Below are 18,509 nucleotides of genomic sequence, written 5' to 3' on the forward strand. Positions count from 1 at the left end.
TGTCAAGGTCCCTGTCGCAGGTTGGGTTCCCCGAAGATGACGTTGAGAGCAAGGATTGGAGTGCAGGTGGTTGATGTGAGGCGTGCAGGAACAGATACAGCTGCCATAGGGTCCCACAATTCCACTCCCGGGCATAGATCCGGAGAAAACTCTAATTCAAAACTATACATACACCCCTGGCATTTCCCTGGTGGTCCAGTGGTTAAGAATCCATGCTTCCAGTGCAGGGGGCGTGGGTTCCATCTCTGGTCAGGGAACTAAGATCTCACATGCCGTGTGACAATAAAAGAAGAAAGAAAAAAGAAAGAAAGAATGAAAGAAAGAGAGAGAAAGAAAGAAAGAAAGAAAGAGAAAGAGAGAGAGAGAAAGAAAGAAAGGAAGAAAGGAAGAAGGAAAGAAGAAAGAAAGAAAGATACATGCACCCCAACGTTCATTGCAGCACTATTTACAGTAGCCAAGACATGGAAGCTACCTAAATGTCCACTGATGGATGAATGGATAAAGAAGATGTGGTACATATATACAATGGAATATTATTCAGCCATAAAAAGAATGAAATAATGCTATTTGCAGCAACGTGGATGGACCTAGAGATTATCATACTAAGTGAAGTAAGTCAGAAGAGAAAGACAAATATCATATGATCTCACTTATATGTGAAATCTAAAATACGACACAAATGAACGCGTCTACAAAACAAAAACAGACTCACAGACATAGAGAACAGACTTGTGGTTGCCAAGGGGGAGAAACAGTGAGGGAGGGTTGGATTGGGAGTTTGGGGTTAGCAGATGCAAACTATTAAATATAGGATGGATAAACTACAACGTCCTACTGTCTAGCACAGGGAACTATATTCAGTATCCTGTGATAAGCCATAACGGAAAAGAAAAAAGTTTTATTTATAGGTTCCATCCCTAACTGAGCTGGCCCATCCCCTCCCATGTTTCTAAGTGCAGCCCGAGGCTGCAGACTTCCCACCGTGGTCTTCAGCTCCAGAGCAAGCCACCTGCGAACCACCCACATCTTCCCAGGGGCTGGCAACTCTCCTTTGCTACTGATTCCAAGACACATCCAAATAGCAAAAATGTGACCATGAAAAGAAACTCAGGCATGTTCAAATCAGGGAAATAACATTCTTAGCTCTGTTCAGTACTCGCTTAATTTTACAAGAGCTTAGAGTTACAAAAAAGTTGCAAAGATCTGTACAGAGTGTACAGAGTGCCGTGGACCCTGACCCAGTACCCCTATTTCCAACTCATTAGTACCTTAGTGTGACATGTTTATCCAACTAAGGAACCCAGATGGATACATTGTTATTAACTAAAGTCCACACTTTATTAGAATTTCCCTAGTGTTCCCCTAACATCCTTTTTCTGTCCCAGTCTCCTCTGGGCTGTGACATTTCTCAGACGTCGCTGGGTTTTGATACCTTGAAAGTTTTGAGGAGGACTGGTCAGGTGTTTTGTCCCTCAATTTGTTAGTCTGTTTGTTTTCTGATGTTTTCTTATGGTTGGTCTGGAGTTATGGGGTTTGGGGCGGAAGACCCAGACAGAGATAAAAATGCCATTCTCCTCAGGTCACATCAAGGATACACACCATCAACGGGACTTATGACAAACGATTTTACCCTTGATCACCTGGCCAGTATCGTCTTTTTTTTCTTGCTGCGTTGGGTCTTCGTTGCGTGTGGGCTTCTGTAGTTGTGGCACGGGGGCTCAGTAGTTCTGGCTCCCAGGATCTAGAGTGCAGGCTCAGTAGTTGTGGCCCACGGGCTTAGTTGATCTGCGGCACCTGGGATCTTCCCGGACCAGGGCTTGAACCTGTGTCCCCTGCATTGGCAGGCGGATTCTTTTCTTTTCTTTTTTTCTTTTGCAACCAAAACGTTAATCCCAAGGATTCTCACAAAACATATTACAAATGACAGCATGAAAAAAAAATTGCACAGTAACTCAAAGTTCAGCTCTACAATATACTCTTAATCTGGCAGGACATTGGTATCTTGATAATCTCAAATTTCCAAAAAATATTACAAAGAGCTATGTATTCATGTACAGCAATCACAGAGGGGACGTATGACCTAACTCAAAGGTAAACTAACTTCCTTGAAACTTCTTAGATTTTAAACTCCCTGGACAATCTCTTGTCCGGTGTGAAGACTAGTGGAATTTTTAAACCTCTAATCTAGGGTAAGGGTGCGGCTTTCATTTTTACCTGCTGGCTTGGGTTCACAGCACCTTTTAAAGACTGCTTGCTTAACTACAGCTGCATACCATATCCCAGCTACAGAAAGTCTTTTCAATGTTTGCCAGTGTTGTTTCCATAATAGTAAACATCACACTTTAGGTGGGCAGGAGTTAGAGTTTTATTATCAGTCTAGGCAAGACCAAAAATTCAAAGCAAGTTCAATTTTGCTTAAGGGAACATTGTAAGGTAACAATTCTTCATATTACATGCCTCCCAGGACCCATTTCAAACCATAGAGAATGACACCTTTATGTGTCACTGTCCCAAGAGACAAACAAATGTGAACAACTAAAACATTTAAAAAGTGCACCAAGCTTCGGAAGTCTCAAACAAAACTTGAATTTTCTGTACATACTCCTGCCAAATGAAGTTATTGCCTGTACACCACTCCTCTTGCAAAGTGGTCTTCTATTTCCTTTCATCTGACCTAGATCGGCTAGGAGACCTAGAGAAAGATCAGGACGGCTTGTGATTTCTCTCTTGGGACAGGGATCTCTCTCTTCTCCTATATCTAGAAAGGGACCTGCTCTGGCTGACGGAGAAGGCTCTCCATCTTGGAGATGTGCGGGAGGTGGAGGACTCCTCCTCCCATAATCATCTCGAGGGCGACGACCCCAAGAAGGAGGCGGTCACGATTTCGACTTCTCTTTTCCCCATTCGACAGGTCCACTCTTACTCGGCAGCCACATAGTGTTCTCCCATCTAGTTCTCGGACAGCATCGGCTGCATCTCGGGGATCTTCACATTCAACGAGAGCGAAGCCGGGAGGGTTTTTAGCACCCCACACACTTCAGAGTGGTCCATAATAGCCTAAAGCTCGTTCCAATTCAGCCTTGTTACCACTGTTTCCAAGATTCCCTACATAAACTTTACAGTCCAACGGACAGGAATCACGTTGCAAGACCCTCGTGGCTCCTGGGTTTCACGGGCCACAGGGTGGTCCCGGGCCTCTAGAATCTGGTAGCTGAATCTGCTCGCACAAGCTGTCCTGTGGGGATGCGTTTTCCCCTATGTGTCCAGCCCGGGGCCCTGCTCTCTTGGCCCGGCCTCCCGGGTGAGAGGGTGAACCCCAGCTCCCTGGAGCAGACACTCAGAGCCCTGGTGACCGGACTCACGGCTGACGGGGCTGGAGCGGCGGCTGGACACGTGTGGCCAGCCTGGTGGTGTTTGGCCCCGTCTGCAGTTCCAGTTCCAGCTGAGAAAGAGCCTCCCTGTGTTACTTTCTCCTGGTTGTGTAAGGATCCCCGGTGTCATTTGACAGAAATGTAGACGGTGTGTTCTTTCTCTCTTTTCTCCCTGCTTCCTCTCCTCCCTCGCTGCCTCCCTCTCTCCCTGTACCTCTTTCCCTGTTCCGCTCTCCCTCTACCTCTTTCCCACTCCCTCTCTCGCTCTCCCTCTGTCTCTTCCTCTCTCCCTCCCTCTCTCCCTCTCCCTCCCTCTCCCTCTCTCTTTCCTCTCCCTATCTCCCTCTCTCCTCTCTCCCTCTTCCCTCTTCCTCTCCCTCTTCCCTCTGCCTCTTTCCTCTGCCTCTTTCCTCTCCCTCTTCCCTCTCCTCTTTCCCTCTCCTTCTCTCCCTCCCCCTCTCTCCCTCTCCCTCTCTCCCCCCTCTCTCTCCCTCTTCCTCTCTCCCTCTCCCCTGTCTCTGCCTCTCCCTCCGTCTCTCCCTCTGGGAGGGAGTGAGGGAGATGGAGAGATGGAGGGAGCGGGAGAGTTGGAGGGAGAGGGAGAGGGAGAGGGAGAAGAGGGAGGAGAGGGAGGGAGGAGACGTCTCTCCCTCCCTCCCTCCCTCTGCCTCCCTCCCTCTCCTCTCTTTCTCTCTCCCTCCATCTCTCCGTCTCCTTCACTCCCTCTCAGAGAGGGAGAGACGGAGGGAGAGGCAAAGACAAGGGAGAGGGGGAGAGGGAGAGAGGGAGGGGGAGAGAGAGGGGGGAGAGAGGGAGAGCTCTCTTCCTCCCTCCCTCTCCCTCTCTCCTCCTTCTCTCCCTCTCTCCCTCACCCTCTCTCCCTCTCCCTCCCTCCATCACTTTCCCTCCTTCTCCCTCTCCCTCTCTCCCTCCCAGAGAGGGAGAGACAGAGGGAGAGGGAGAGGGGGGAGACAGGGACACGGAGAGGGAGGGAGGGAGGGAGGGAGACAGAGAGGGAAGCAGGCACCCTCTCGCCTTCTCCCTCTCCCTACCTCCTTCTCCGACTCCCCCTCTCCTCTCCCTCTGTCTCTCCCTCTCCCTCCCTCCCTCTAGGAGAGGGAGAGGGAGAGGAAGGGAGGGAGAGGGAGAGAGGGAGGGGAAGGGAGACGGAGAGGGAGAGACGTCTCGCCCTCCTTCCCTCTCCCTCCCTCGCCCTTTCCCTTCCTCTCTCCCTCTCCCTCCCTCTGTCTCACCCTCTCCCTCCCTCTGTCTCTCCCTCTCCCTCACTCCCTCCCAGAGAGGGACAGATGGAGGGAGAGGGAGAGACGAGGGAGAGGGGGAGAGGGAGAGAGGGAGGGGGGAGAGAGGGAGAGGGAAGAGGGAGAGTGGGAGAGAGGGAGAGAAGGAGGAGAGAGGGAAAGGGAGGAAGAGACCTCTCTCTTTCTCCCTCTCTCCGTCTCTCCCTCTCTCCCCCTCTCTCTCCCTCTCCCTCTCTCCCTCTTCCCTCTCTGCCTCTTCCCTCTGCTTCTTTCCTCTGCCTCTTTCCTCTCCCTCTTCCCTCTCCTCTTTCCCTCTCCTTCTCTCCCTCCCCTCTCCCTCTGGGAGGGAGTGAGGGAGATGGAGAGATGGAGGGAGCGGGAGAGTTAGACGGAGAGGGAGAGGGAGAGGGAGAAGAGGGAGGAAAGGGAGGGAGGAAACGTCTCTCCCTCCCTCCCTCTCCTCCCTTTCCCTCTCCCTCCGTCTCTCCGTCTCCCTCACTCCCTCTCAGAGAGGGAGAGACGGAGGGAGAGGCAAAGACAAGGGAGAGGGGGAGAGGGAGAGAGGGAGGGGGAGAGAGGGGGGAGAGAGGGAGAGCTCTCTTCCTCCCTCCCTCTCCCTCTCTCCTCCTTCTCTCCCTCTCTCCCTCACCCTCTCTCCCTCTCCCTCCCTCCATCACTTTCCCTCCTTCTCCCTCTCCCTCTCTCCCTCCCAGAGAGGGAGAGACAGAGGGAGAGGGAGAGGGGGGAGACAGGGACACGGAGAGGGAGGGAGGGAGGGAGGGAGACAGAGAGGGAAGCAGGCACCCTCTCGCCTTCTCCCTCTCCCTACCTCCTTCTCCGACTCCCCCTCTCCTCTCCCTCTGTCTCTCCCTCTCCCTCCCTCCCTCTAGGAGAGGGAGAGGGAGAGGAAGGGAGGGAGAGGGAGAGAGGGAGGGGGAGGGAGACGGAGAGGGAGAGACGTCTCGTCCTCCTTCCCTCTCCCTCCCTCGCCCTTTCTCTTCCTCTCTCCCTCTCCCTCCCTCTGTCTCACCCTCTCCCTCCCTCTGTCTCTCCCTCTCCCTCACTCCCTCCCAGAGAGGGAGAGATGGAGGGAGAGGGAGAGACGAGGGAGAGGGGGAGAGGGAGAGAGGGAGGGGGGAGGGAGGGAGAGGGAAGAGGGAGAGTGGGAGAGAGGGAGAGAAGGAGGAGAGAGGGAAAGGGAGGAAGAGACCTCTCTCTCTCTCCCTCTCTCCGTCTCTCCCTCTCTCCCCCTCTCTCTCCCTCTCCCTCTCTCCCTCTCCCTTGTCTCTGCCTCTTCGTCTCTCTGTCTCTGGGAGGGAGTGAGGGAGATGGAGAGACGGAGGGAGAGGGAGGAGAGGGAGCGAGGAAGAGGGAGAGAGGGAGGGAGAGAGGGAGGGAGAGAGGGAGGGAGGGAGGGAGGGAGAGATGTCTTTGTCTTTCCCTCCCTCCCTCTATCACTCTCTCCCTCTTCCCCCTCCCTCTCCTGCTCCCTGTCCCTCTCCCTCCCTCTATCCCTCTCTCCCTCTCCCCCCTCCCTCTCCTGCTCCCTGTCCCTCTCCCTCCACCTCCTTCCCTCTCTGGAGAGGGAAGGAGGTGGAGGGAGAGGGAGAGGGAGAGGGAGCACGAGAGGGAGAGAGGGAGAGGGAAAGAGGTATAGGAAGAGCGGAACAGGGAAACAGGGACAGGGAAAGGGGGACAGGGAGAGAGGGAGAGGGAAAGAGGGAGAGGGAGAGGGAGAGCAGAGCAGGGAAACAGGGACAGGGAAAGAGGGAGGCAGAGAGGGAGATGGAAATGGGGAAAGGGAGGGGGGACGGATAGAGGGAGAGGGAGAGAGGGACAGGGAAAGAGAGACAGGGATGGAGGGAGGGAGAGAGGGACAGGACAGGGCAAGAGGGACAGGGAGAGAGGGAGGGAGAGAGGGAGGGAGAGAGGCAGAGGGAGAGATGGAGGGAGAGTGAGAGGCAGGGAGGTAGAGGGAGGGAGGGAGGGAGGGAGACAGAGAGGGAGACAGGGAGAAGGGCTGATGGGGGCTCCCTCCCCCTCCCATCCTCTGCCCACTGCTTTCTCTTTTTTCTGCTTCAACAAACACCAGGCGCCTTTCAGATCAGCCCTGAAGTCAACGTTGATGCTTGGGACGGCCTGACCTCCCCGCTGCCTTCCAGCCCAGGACCACAGCTGGGAGATGAAGTCTGCGGGGCCCTGGGGGAGGGGCAGCGGCGGCGGAGGTGGTGGAGGCAGGCACCTCCTCTGACGCCCAATCTCTCCTCCTTTACGAGGCAGCCGCCAGCTCCCCTCCCTGACTCCCCAAGATTTGGGGCCATTTTAATATGTGTCGATAATGCCATGAGCTACTATTTAACTTTTCCACGAGGACCCATCTCCCGAAATGCAGTGGTTTTCAGGCTTGGCTGCACTAGAGAACCCCCAGGGAAAGGAGAGACGTCTGTACCTCCCTCTCTCTCCCTCTGCCTCCGTATCTCCTTCTGGCTCTCTCCCTCTCCTTCTGGGGTGATGCCCGATGAGCTCAGATTCGCAGATGTTCCCCCCATCCCCTCTCTGTGCCTTGCGTGGGGCCTGGGCCTTCTCACTGTGGCCCGGGAACAGCCTCGACATTCAGACATCGGTTCCTGCAAGGACACTTGCGTTTGGTCCATACCGCATGTGGCTGCAGTCTGTGCTTCTCCCGTTTAGCATCTTCAGTAGATGGGGGCTGTGCATGAGCCCTTCATCTTCCCCGCAGACACCACTGGTGCTTGCTCGGCCTCGCGGGTGATGTCCACGGGGGACAGACCTGTGTCCCCACCTTCTTGGGCTGCAGACAGGCCACGTTGGTCCTGTGGTGACTGGGGGCTCCCAGGAGAACCCCACCGCAGACCCAGAGAGGTGGCCCCAGAGAAGGTGGCGTACGCCTGGGGCCAGGCCTCACCAGCCAACCACGGGGCACCTGCAGCAACAGGTCTCTCGCCGTCCAGGGGCTGGCTGTTCGGGCGCCGTGGGGATGAGCTGCTGTCTGCACGGCAGCCAAGTTTGTATTGTTGAGCCCGGGGAGGCCCCTGGGTGGCTCCTGGAGAGCCTGGTCACATTTCTTCCTGCCCTTGGCCTTAGAGCTCATCATGGTTCACGCCGTTTCTGGTTCCAAAAGGACCTGTGTTCATAAAGACCACATGTTAGGACAGCACCAAAGTGTCTAGAAATCCAGGCCAGGAGGAGGAGGGAGGGGGTTTGGCTGTGCCCGCCAGTGGCCTGAGAGCCCTCCCACCCACAGAGACCTGGCCCGGGGCCTGTGGGGAGGGCGTGGCCCACGGTCCCCAGCGCTGGCTGTCTCTGGGTTCCAGGAGAACTGCGCGATCCTCGGGGAGCTGGTAAGGCTGCAGGCTCAGAAGTCCCGCCTGCTGGGATTCAGCACGCGTGCCGACTCTGTGCTGGAGATGAACATGGCCAAGACCAGCCAGGTGGTGGCCACTTTCCTAGGTAACCCCGCCTCCCCGAGTCCCAGTGGGGACGGGGGTCAGGTGGACCTTGACTGGACGTGGTGCTGCCTGAGACCCCACTGTGTCAGCCCTTGGGGGTCGCCTTCCCCAACCCTTCATTCTGCCTCGAGGGGCGTGGGGTGGGGGGCGGCTGGGCGGCTGCCACAGGGACATAGCTGAGCCTCTCCCCTCCGCCCGCAGATGAGCTGGCCCAGAAGCTGAAGCCCCTCGGGGAGCAGGAGCGGCCGTGATCCTGGAGCTAAAGAAGGCTGAGTGCCAGAGGCGGGGCCTGCACTTTGACGGGCCCATCAACGTCTAGGACCTGCGCTACTACATGAACCAGGGGGAGGAGACGCGCTACCACGTGGACCAGTACCTGCTCAATGAGTCCTTCCCCATGCAGGTGGTCACGCGCAGGCGGCTGGGCATCTCCCAGGAGCTGCTGGGGCTGACCTTCGACCTGGAGGAAGGCGCCAACATGCGTCACGAAGATGAAGATGTGAGGCTCTACACGGTCCGGGACGCGGCCTCGGGCAAGGTCATCCATCAGCAAGTTCTACCTGGACCTCTACCCTCGGTGCATGCGTGGGGGAACCTGTCGGCCGTGGGCCGGGGCTCCTCTGTGGTAGCGGGGCCTCACCCGCGTCCCTCCCCAGGGAAGGGAAGTCCGGGCACATGGCCTGCTTTGGCCTGCAGCCGGGCTGCCTGCAGCAGGACGGGAGGCGCCAGATTGCCATCGCGGCCATGGTGGCCAACTTCACCAAGCCTACGCCCAACCCGCCCTCCCTGTTCCAGCATGATGAGCTGGAGACCTACTTCCATGAGTTCTGGCAAGCGATGCACCAGCTCCGCTCCCAGGAGGGTGCGGGCGAGGGGCTGAAGGCAGGGGGCGGGGAGGGCCCGGGCTCTCCCGTGGTCCTCAGGCAGGCCCTCGCCACGGGATTCTTCCGCTGATGTCACCCCGCACGAGGAGACGCCCTCGGTGTCAGTTTCCATCACCAAACCCCACGCACTGGGCGCGTAAACAACGGAAGTGGATGTCCTCGAGACTCTGGAGGCTGGAAGTCCCAGATCAAGGAGTCAGGACTGGTTCCCTGCAATGTTAAATACAGGTATTCAAGAGTTGCCTTTAAAAAAGACAAAATAGAAGAAAGGAACGTTGCATGCAAGGCTGGTGACAGGCGGTGATGAGAACCAGAGATTAGGCTCTGGGGCCGGGAGCACCACGCCCTGTGAGGCCCTGGGGCTGCTGCCAGTCTCGGTGGAGGCTCAGCAAGTCCCAGTGACTTCCCAATGTGGGGGGGGGGTCCCCAGATGAGCGTCTGGGCCCAGGACCCAGTGCTCGTTCAGTCTTCCTGCAGTCAGCCCTTCGTCCTGAGAGCGATGCTCTCACAGACTGCAACCGGAGCGCGTGGGGACACTTTACTGAGCTGTGCAGCCGTCACTACTGCCCTGTTCTGGAACATTTCCCTCACCCCAAAAAGGTCCCTCACGCCCTTAGTTATCATTCCCTCCCCTCCCCTGTCCCTGACAACCAGGAACCCACTCTGACTCTGTGGATCTACCTGTTCTGGACGTTTCCCCTCAGTGGGGTCACACCCTGTGTGTCCTTCTGTGTCTGACTTCTCTCGCTGAGCACCGTGTTCTCACGGTGCATCCACGTGGCAGCGAGTGGCAGGGCTTCACACCTTTGCGTGGTCGAGGGCCGGAAAAAAGACAAACGAAAAGAAGGGCACGTTGCCTGCGACTCTGGTGACAGCCGGGGATGAGAACCAGAGGGTAGGCTCTGGGGCCGGGAGCGCCGCGCCCTGTGAAGCCCTGGCGCTGCTGCCAGTCTCGGCGGGGCACGAGCAGCGCCGTCCCCCAGGAGCTGCTGGACAAGCTCATCAAGTCCCGGCTGGCCAACCCCCGTGCGGCCGGGCCGAGGGAAAGGAAAGGGGCTCCCGGACCGCCCGGCTGGAAAGCGCGGCCTGGACACAGTGCCAGCGCCCCCGTCTCCTTCCTCCCGCCCTCCAGGCCTCTTCAACCTGCGCCAGATCGTCCTGGCCAAGGTGGACCAGGCCCTGCACACGCAGACGCCCTCGGACCCGGCCTAGGACAATGCCCGCCTCTGCCAGGAGATCCTCGGGGTCCCAGCCACGCCAGGTAGCCAAGCGCACGCCGGGCCCACCTTAGCGGTCGGTTGGCGGCTACTGCCCAGGTCAAGAGGATCCTCTGGTGGTGTGTGAAGGGGGACCGACTGACGGGCTCTGGTCGAGGCTCGCTGACCTCTGGCCTCTTCCTGCCTGGGTTCCTGGGCTGGTCCCTCCAGCTGTGGCCCGCGGAGTCCGAGGGTGGGCTGGGCGTATCTGCACGTGCTTTCTGGAGAGCCTGGAAGAGGCAGGAGAGGGCTTCATACCCTGGACGGAACGCGTCGACGAGGTTTGCCCGAGCGTGTCGGTGCGGAGACGCAGTTCACTCCCTCGTGAGCGCTTTAACCCGCGCTCTCCCCGTGCTGGAGGGCGAGCCCTGACTCATCCCTCGGAGCCTCGGGCAGCTGTCCCTGTAAGAGGCTTAGGGGTGAACCCTCGTGAGCTTCAGCAGAAAGTCGGCAAAGATTGATTTGTGTCCCTCCACTGAGTTGCCCGCAAGGTCCCCGTTTTCTAGAAGTGTTGGGCCAATACTCCCTCTAGTGGCAGGGGACTCAGACAGGGCTGCTTTGAGGCCCCAAGCTCTGGGCTCTGGGGAAGGGGCACGGAGCGGCCAGGGGACCGGGCAGGAGCCTCTCCGCGTGTGTCCCAGGGACCCACCTGCCTGCGACCTTCGGCCACCTGGCAGGAAGCTACGACGCCCAGTCCTATGGCTACCTGTGCAGCGAGGTGTACTCCGCGGACACGGTCCACACACTCGTTTCAAGCAGGAGGGCGTCCTGAGTGGCAAGGTGAGAGGCCGGCCTGCCGTGCAGACCAACACGGAGGTCCTTGGGCCTGGGCCTAGATGCTTTTGCCGCCCGCCTGGGCCTGCCAGGCTCTGAGGGCCCTGCCCAGAACCCCCTGCTCCCCTGCCCTTTGTTGAGTCACAGCAGAGGTGGCCACACCCACACCCTCCGTGAAGGGGGTGCTCCACCCTCCTGCAGCCCCGCCCCCTCTCCTCAGGTTGCCATGGACTACAGAAGCTGCATTCTGAGGCCAGGGGGCTCCGAGGATGCCAAGGGCATGGTGAAGCTCTTCCTGGGTTGTGACCCCATGCAGGACGCCTTCCTCCTGAGCAAAGGGCTGCAGGTTGAGGGCTGCAAGCCGCCGGCCTGCTGACGGCACGGGGTTTTGCCCCCCCAGGCGGGCCGGGTGCCTTAGCGCCCCGTCGGGGCGGGGGAGGGGCCGTGTGTCCTCCCAGCCCCCGAGTCCCCGGCGGCCGGCCTAGGCCAAAAGTCTCCACCTGGAAGTGTCTGGAAAGCCTGGCATCAAGGCTCCCCCTTGTTGCACTAATGCAATCCCTTCCTGGGGAGCTTTCCTGGTAACAAAACGGTTCTTTGAAAACGCAGCCATTAATAAAAAAGACTCTACTCCTGGTCTCTGCCTGCCGTCCCTTCCACCACAGGAGTGGCATGGGGGCCGTCACACTGGGGGGAGTTCTGACCTTGGTCGGGGATCAGCCCTGGGGCCGTGGTGACGCGTCTGGGTCACTGGGAGACGGCTGAGCTGTGGGGTGAGTTCAGACGGGGATGGTGCCCCGCACCCCGACCGGGCAGGCTCTCCAGTGAGGGGGTGTCAGTTTCCTGCCGGCCTCTCGCCCGTCTCTGTTTGGCATCTCGGGGGCTGTGACTGGCTGGAGCTGGTTCTGGCGGTGGGCACAGCTGCGGGAAGCCCGGCTGTGGCTGTCCCTGTCCCCGTGTCCTGTCCTCCTGCTCACGGCCGGCCGGCTGGCTCCCTCTGGTCATCGGCAGCTGCTGAAGTCTGGACCACAGCAAGGGGCCGCCTTCCTGGGTCCTAGCAATTCTTCCCAAAGGCCTTAGGGATGTGTTTTGGTGGCAGTAGGAATTCAGAGAGGGTGCTGCACCACTGGAGCGGTAGGGTGGCTCTGGACCGTCCCGTGTGTCCTTCCCTGGCCTTTGAGCTCCTTGGGAGCCCTCCCTCCACAAAGGACGCCAGGCAGCGGAACGAGGGCGCGGGCGGCGCCCCGACCTTCTCCCCGTGGCCCAGGCGGGCAGGCCGTGCCACGCTCTGTCCTCTCCTCAGCCTGCCCGCCCGTTCTGTTGTTATTTTACCGAAGAGGACACAGACATTCAGAGAGGCTAGGGTCCATGCCTGAGGTCTCATATCCAGTAAGTGTCAGAGCCGGGGTTTGAACCCAGACAGCCTGTCCCGGAGACCGCGCCCTTACCTCTACACAAACCACCTCCTGGTTCCCTTTATTAGCACAAGACTCATTTCCCTGACAAGCCCAGGCCCCATAAAGGCAACCCTGCCTCCCCCACGTGACCAGCCCTTGCCAACTACTCACCCCAGTGGCAGAGGGACGAGCCACACAGGGGACCCGCCCACCTTGGCCATGGGGACACAGACACCCACTCACACCCAGAAGGACCTCCTCTTTACCTTAGGCCACACGCCCATGCCGAAGGAGCTGCTGTCTGCCAGCTGGTGCAGGTACAGTTCTGTCCTGGAAACAGAGAAGGGACCAGAAGTAAAGGAGGACCCACCCACACCAGTGGCCTGGCAGGGCAGGTGGGCATCATGGCACGGGGCTCCACAGAGTGCCCCAGGTGGCCCCGGGGTCTGCCTCAGGCCCTGGCCCTGCCTCCCGAATATTCCTCACTTGCTGCCCTCAATGGGCCCTTCTTAAGTGAAGGCCTTCCAGAAGCTTCCTTACTCCTCAGTTACCCTGCTCTGAAAACTGGGAGTTTCCTCCCTAATCTGCCCTCTCTCCAAAGGGTAAGGTGCCCCTCTGGCCTTAGCCAGGAGGCTCAGGACAGGTTGGGCCTGCCCTTCAGACGGGGGTGGAAGGCAGGAGACAAATGATGGGGGACGCAGAGGCAAATTGAAAATTATCACCCCTCGCCTGGGGTGAGCACTCCCTGGAGCTTCACTAGATAGAACCTTACTCATTCGTTCAACAGATGAGGAAACCAAGGCTCAGAGACAGGGAGCCACATGTCCAAGAATTCCCAGGAGTCAGCGAGGGGCAGAGATGACTCCCTGGGCCACCTCCCCCAGAAGGCCCTCCCAGATGAGTCTTGTGGCTTCTCTGCTGTTCCACCTGGTGCCTCCTCGCCCTGAGCTACCTCAGGTGCACCCAAGGCTCTCACAGAGTTTAGGAGCTTCTGGAAGATTTGGGGTCTGCTGTTCCTTGCCCACCTCCCACGCTGCTGTCAGAACCTGTACCAAAATGTCACCGTCACAGCAGACACCCACCACCACCCCCCAGCGTGTATAAAGAGCCATATGTGAATTATCTCACTTAATCCTGTAAGGTCAGCAGTCAAGGTACTATTTCCACTTTACAGAGGAAGAAACGGAGGTTCAGAGCAGGTGACACCTGGCCAGGTTCACCCAGCCCAGGAGCAGTACCAGGCAGCAAGAATCAGAGGCCAGATTCCTAACCACTGGGCTCCACTGCCTCTCACCTCTGGGCAGAGGCAGGGCTGGGGCCCTGGAGAGCGGAGGCCCTTTGTCTCACTGCCCTCGGCTGTCCCTGCTCAGCCCAGTCGCTCACCTGAGAGCCAGGTCCAATCCGGATAGCATCTGGGAGAAAACCTCGAAACTGCCTTCCCCTTCCAGCTGCCGGGCCACGTGGCTCTTCTCCAACAGCATCGTCTGCCAGGGGAGAGGACAGGCGCCGGTCAGCACGAGGCCCCGCTAGGCTGCCCGCACACCCCCACCAACCCCCAGGCCCACTCTTCGAGGCAGCACCTCAGGCCCCAACTTGGCTGGACGCCTCCAAATCAAAACGTGCCAGGCCTTTGTCTCACTGATTCAGCGTCCACGCAGGCAATCAACGAATGCAACGGGCTCATTCCGATGAAGGAATCCAAGGGTACTAACAATTAACCCAGAGCCGCCCTCCAACACACTCTTATGCAACCGAAGCCCTTAATAACTTGACCCACATGGTGATGCACGGTAGACTTTCAGGGCCGGGACAGAAAGGGATTTATCGTGCACCAGCGAGTCTGGGTATTCTCCTAGCTCCGCATACAAACAACCCTTCTAATAACCTAATCCTGTTTTCTGTTCAAACAGAATGTTGGTGGGGGCGGGGGGGGGGGGAAGGGGAGGAGCCAGGTGATTTCAGAGAGAGGAACAAACAGGCCATGTGCCTGTCACACACGGGCGGCCGCAGAAGGCCAGCGAGCGCCTGTTTAATTTCAGCTTACGCTTTTAAGACCCAGCTAATGAGCGGCTGAATTATGTATCTACTCATGAATATTTCATCCCTGTGATACTCCGAGGCACAGACGAGCTGGCCTGCTCCGGGAGGAGATGTCTGGGCACTGAGTGAGGTGGGGAGGAGCTGGCCTTGGCCTGGGGAGCGATGACCATTTAGACACATTCCAGGGTCCCAGCTGGAGGCGTGGGCCCTGCTGAGTGGGGCTGAGGCTACTGCAGCCCCAAAGAGCCCCCTCTCCCTCCCATCCAGAGGCCTCACCTGGAGCTGGGCGGCCGTGACTCGGCCTGTGGCGTTCAAGTCCAGTGACATCACCATGGAGCACCGGGTGGCACGGCGGCTGTGGCCGGTGAACACGGAGCCAAAGGCCCGGAGGACAGTGAAGGTGGCTCGAATCTTCTCCACTGGTGGGGCACAGACAGGGCATCACCCGTGGCCCGGGTGCTGCCACCCCCACCTCTCACAGGACCCCATTCTGGCCCCAGGCCCCAGCAGGGGCCCCTCCACTCCCCCAACTCAGCTCTAAGCCACACCTCTTCCGCTGCTGGGCTGGCCCTGTGCTGCAAGCAGGGGCGCGGGGTGAGCAAGAGTGAGCCCAGAAGGGGAGATACACACACCTAGGATTGGTACGATCTGAGTGACAAGGGCTGCCCTAGGGCCTCCTGGGCCTGGTGGAGTCTAGGAGGAGGGCAGAGCATTAACATTCTTGGACCTGCTCTCGGGGAACGCCCATCACAGCCAGCTCAAAAAGCCCAGCAGTCCCAAGCTTTTTAACATAACTATTTAACAAGCACCCACTATGTGCTAGGCACCTGGATACAGCCTAGCCTGACTCCCACTCCCCCAACACACACTTTCAGCAGATCTACATTCTGGGAGGGCCTCTCCTTGCTGTATCCCCAGCTCCTCACAGGGCTCTAACCTGGGCCAGGTGCAGAACAGGTGATCAATAAAGCATTGGAATAAGCCCAGTGGAGAAGCAGGATAGTACAATGGTTAAACAAGCTTGAATATGGCCTCTCCCCGTTGTTAGTCACCTGATTTGGAGCGAATAAATTAACCTCCCTGTGCCTCAGATACCCCATCTATAAGATGGGGGTAATAATAGTACTTACTTACCTCATGTGGTTGCCACAAAGACTAAAAGATTTAATAATGTAAAGTGCTCAGAACATGCTCCAAATGTGGTGGTGTTAGTATTGTTTGTTATTATTAGAAAAGCAATACTGCCTGGGCCATATATTCTCAGCAGGGGGAATACTGCCCCCAAGAGGGCAGAAACTGATTCTTGAGGATGGGGGCAGTTTTCCTTTCTTATGTATAGAATAGAGCACAGATACACACACACACACACACATGTCTGTGTGTGTCTGTATATATATACACACATACACACACACTGCATAAACAAATATATGGTGAATCTATGGCATTAACTTTTCACGGTGGGAGACGATTAGGAGAAAGAACAACTAAAAAGGCTCCTCAGAGGGGCAACAATACATTGAGGACACTGGCCCAGGGGTAACAGCTCTGGAGCCAAACTGTCTGTGTTTGAATCTCGGTGCTAGGATGTATGAGCTGTGTGGCCTTGGGCAAGCTGGTTAACCTCCCTGCGTTTTAATGGCCTCATCTATAAAATTCAAATAATAATAATGTCTACCTTATAGGGATGTTTTAAATAATAAATAAGTTAACCTGCTTGGAATAGAGCCTGGCGCGTAAGTCCTCAGCAAGCATTTACCACGATCCCCATCAATATTGTAATTATTATCACCAACTGACACTATTTTTTATTGAAGTATAGTTGATTTACAGTGTTGAAACTCTTTCTTTAATGCCCAGCTCAAACATCATTTCCTCAAGGAAGCCCCCCGGCCCCTTCTCTGTGCTCCCTCCGCCTCTCCCCTCCCCAGCTCGGCCAGCAAGCGGTGCAGAGCATTGGAGTCTGGCACAGATGTGCAGCTGAGTCTCCCTTCCGGCTGTCAGTGCCTCCTTGTCTTTGTTTTTACTTATCGGGTCCTCTGCACAGTCCAGTGGGCTGTGCGCTGCACAAGGACACCACACCTAAGGGCACAGCATTTATATCAGATAGCCATAGGCCTGTATACTTATTAGGATGATGGCCCAGAACGTGGTGGTCAAGTGTTTGGTTCTAACAATGTCAATGCGTGACGACGGTTCCACATGTGGCAGTGAGTGTCTTAGGCAAGGAGTACCTGTTTCTAATTCACACAAAAGTACCCAACAGACTAGGGGTGGCCCTGCCCAGAAGCCAGCACAGGGTCTGCACACAGGTGCTCAGTGAACGCTAGCTGAGCAGATATAAGAAAGAGCCGCCCAGCACCCCCTCTGACTCTCCCTTCCCTTCCCCCACGCCACCGCCCCCACCACGTCCCAGCTGCACGTCACCTGGAGACCACTGTACCTGAGACCCTGCCATCCACACTGCCTGCCATCCCCACCAGGTGCTCCAGGACCTGCTCGCAGCAGGTGGTCTTGCCAGCACCGCTCTGGCCCAGGGCCACGATGCTCTGGTCCCTCTGCTGGCTCAGCAGAGCCCAGTACGCCCGCTGGGCCAGGGAGCCAACGTGGGCGGGTAGGCCATCCCAGCAGCTCCTGGGCACCTGCAGGAAGAGCGCCGGCATCAGCCTTCCCACCCGGCCGGGGCCCAGGGAGCACTCCACAATGCTCCAACCCGGCCTCAGGCCCAGATCCACGTCCATGCCTCCCATCCTACTCCAGCCTTGTCAGAGACGTCGTGCATTTTTCTGGGGAGAGCCCAGCCTGGAGATCTAGTCCTGCCACTGGCTCGCTGTGAGTCCTTGGGCAGCCTTGGACCCTGCTCTGAGCCTGGCCTCTTCTTCAGCCAATGAGAGGCTTGAACTAAAGCTGCATTAGCTCATGGGGCTCATCTCACTTGCTACACAAAGGACTGGATCGTACCTGTCTGAAATGAAGCAGGTGGATAAAATGGCTCAATTGATGAGTGACGTCTGCCATGGAAACAGAATGGGGCATGGGGGAATTGGCGGTACGTGTGCTATGTATTTGCTATAACAGATTTAGATACCGGAAGCCCCTTTGACTTCATTCATTCATCCATCCATACATTCATTCACTCAGTAAAAAAAAAAAAAAATTCATTGAGTGTCTACTACATAGCAGGCACTAACCCAGGCACTGGGGGCACAACACTACTCAAGGCGAATAAAGGAAATCTCTGCCAACCGTGAGGAGATATCATTATACACCTATTAAGATGGCTAAAAAACCGGTTTTTAATTTTTTTTGACACACTACCAAGTTCTGGTTAAGATGCAGAGCAAGTGGAATTCTCCCACAATGCTACACAATACAGCCACTCTGGAGAACAGCTTGGCAGCCTCTTTTACAGTGATACGTACACTCGTCATCCAACTGAGCAACCCCACTCCTAGGTATTTACCCAAGAGAAATGGACATTTGTGTTCACCAAAAAACCCTCTGTCACTGGTTATATTGAGTAGGTATTCAAAATCATCAACAACCTAGAAACAACCCAAATGTCCCTCAACTAAAGAACTAAGATAACCAACCACCCTGGTTTTAGCACTGAAAGTCCCATGTCCCAGAAAAACCATTCCCTCCCACGGAAACCAGGACAACTGGTCCCCCTCCGAACAGATAAACAAAGCTGTGCAATAAAATACAATAGAATAAAAGAACTAACGGCTCACAGCTGCAACAATATGGGTGAATCTCAAATGCGCTGTGCATTGTGATAAGTGGAAGAAGCCGATTCCAAAGGTTACACGCAGTACAATCCCATTTATATGACTTTTCAGAAAAGGCACAACTAGGGAAAAGGGACAAAAGAACAGATTAGTGGCTGCCCAGGGCGGGACATGGGGGAGGGGATGACCACAAGGGTATGGAGAACTTTTGGGGGTGATGGGAACTGTCCTGTAATTGATGGCAGAGACAGTTTCACAACTATACGTGTTTGTCAAAAACTTACAGAAGTGAACACTAAAAAGGGTGACATTAACTGTATGTAAATTATA

The 18,509-nt window shown here is 56.6% G+C and overlaps 1 pseudogene across 1 annotated transcript; it reads left to right on the forward strand.

Moving 5' to 3' along the window:
* The first annotated feature begins 7,965 nt into the window (after nucleotides 1-7,965).
* LOC309622322 (thimet oligopeptidase-like) lies at nucleotides 7,966-11,390 on the forward strand (annotated as a pseudogene). The gene is made up of 6 exons: nucleotides 7,966-8,101; nucleotides 8,302-8,677; nucleotides 8,757-8,952; nucleotides 10,125-10,245; nucleotides 10,882-11,020; nucleotides 11,235-11,390. The product of its transcript is annotated as a thimet oligopeptidase-like (transcript).
* The last annotated feature ends 7,119 nt before the right edge of the window (nucleotides 11,391-18,509 follow it).

Source organism: Balaenoptera borealis (assembly GCF_965194805.1).
Source record: "Balaenoptera borealis genome assembly, contig: HAP1_SCAFFOLD_2111, whole genome shotgun sequence".
Classification (NCBI taxonomy): Eukaryota; Metazoa; Chordata; class Mammalia; order Artiodactyla; family Balaenopteridae; genus Balaenoptera; species Balaenoptera borealis.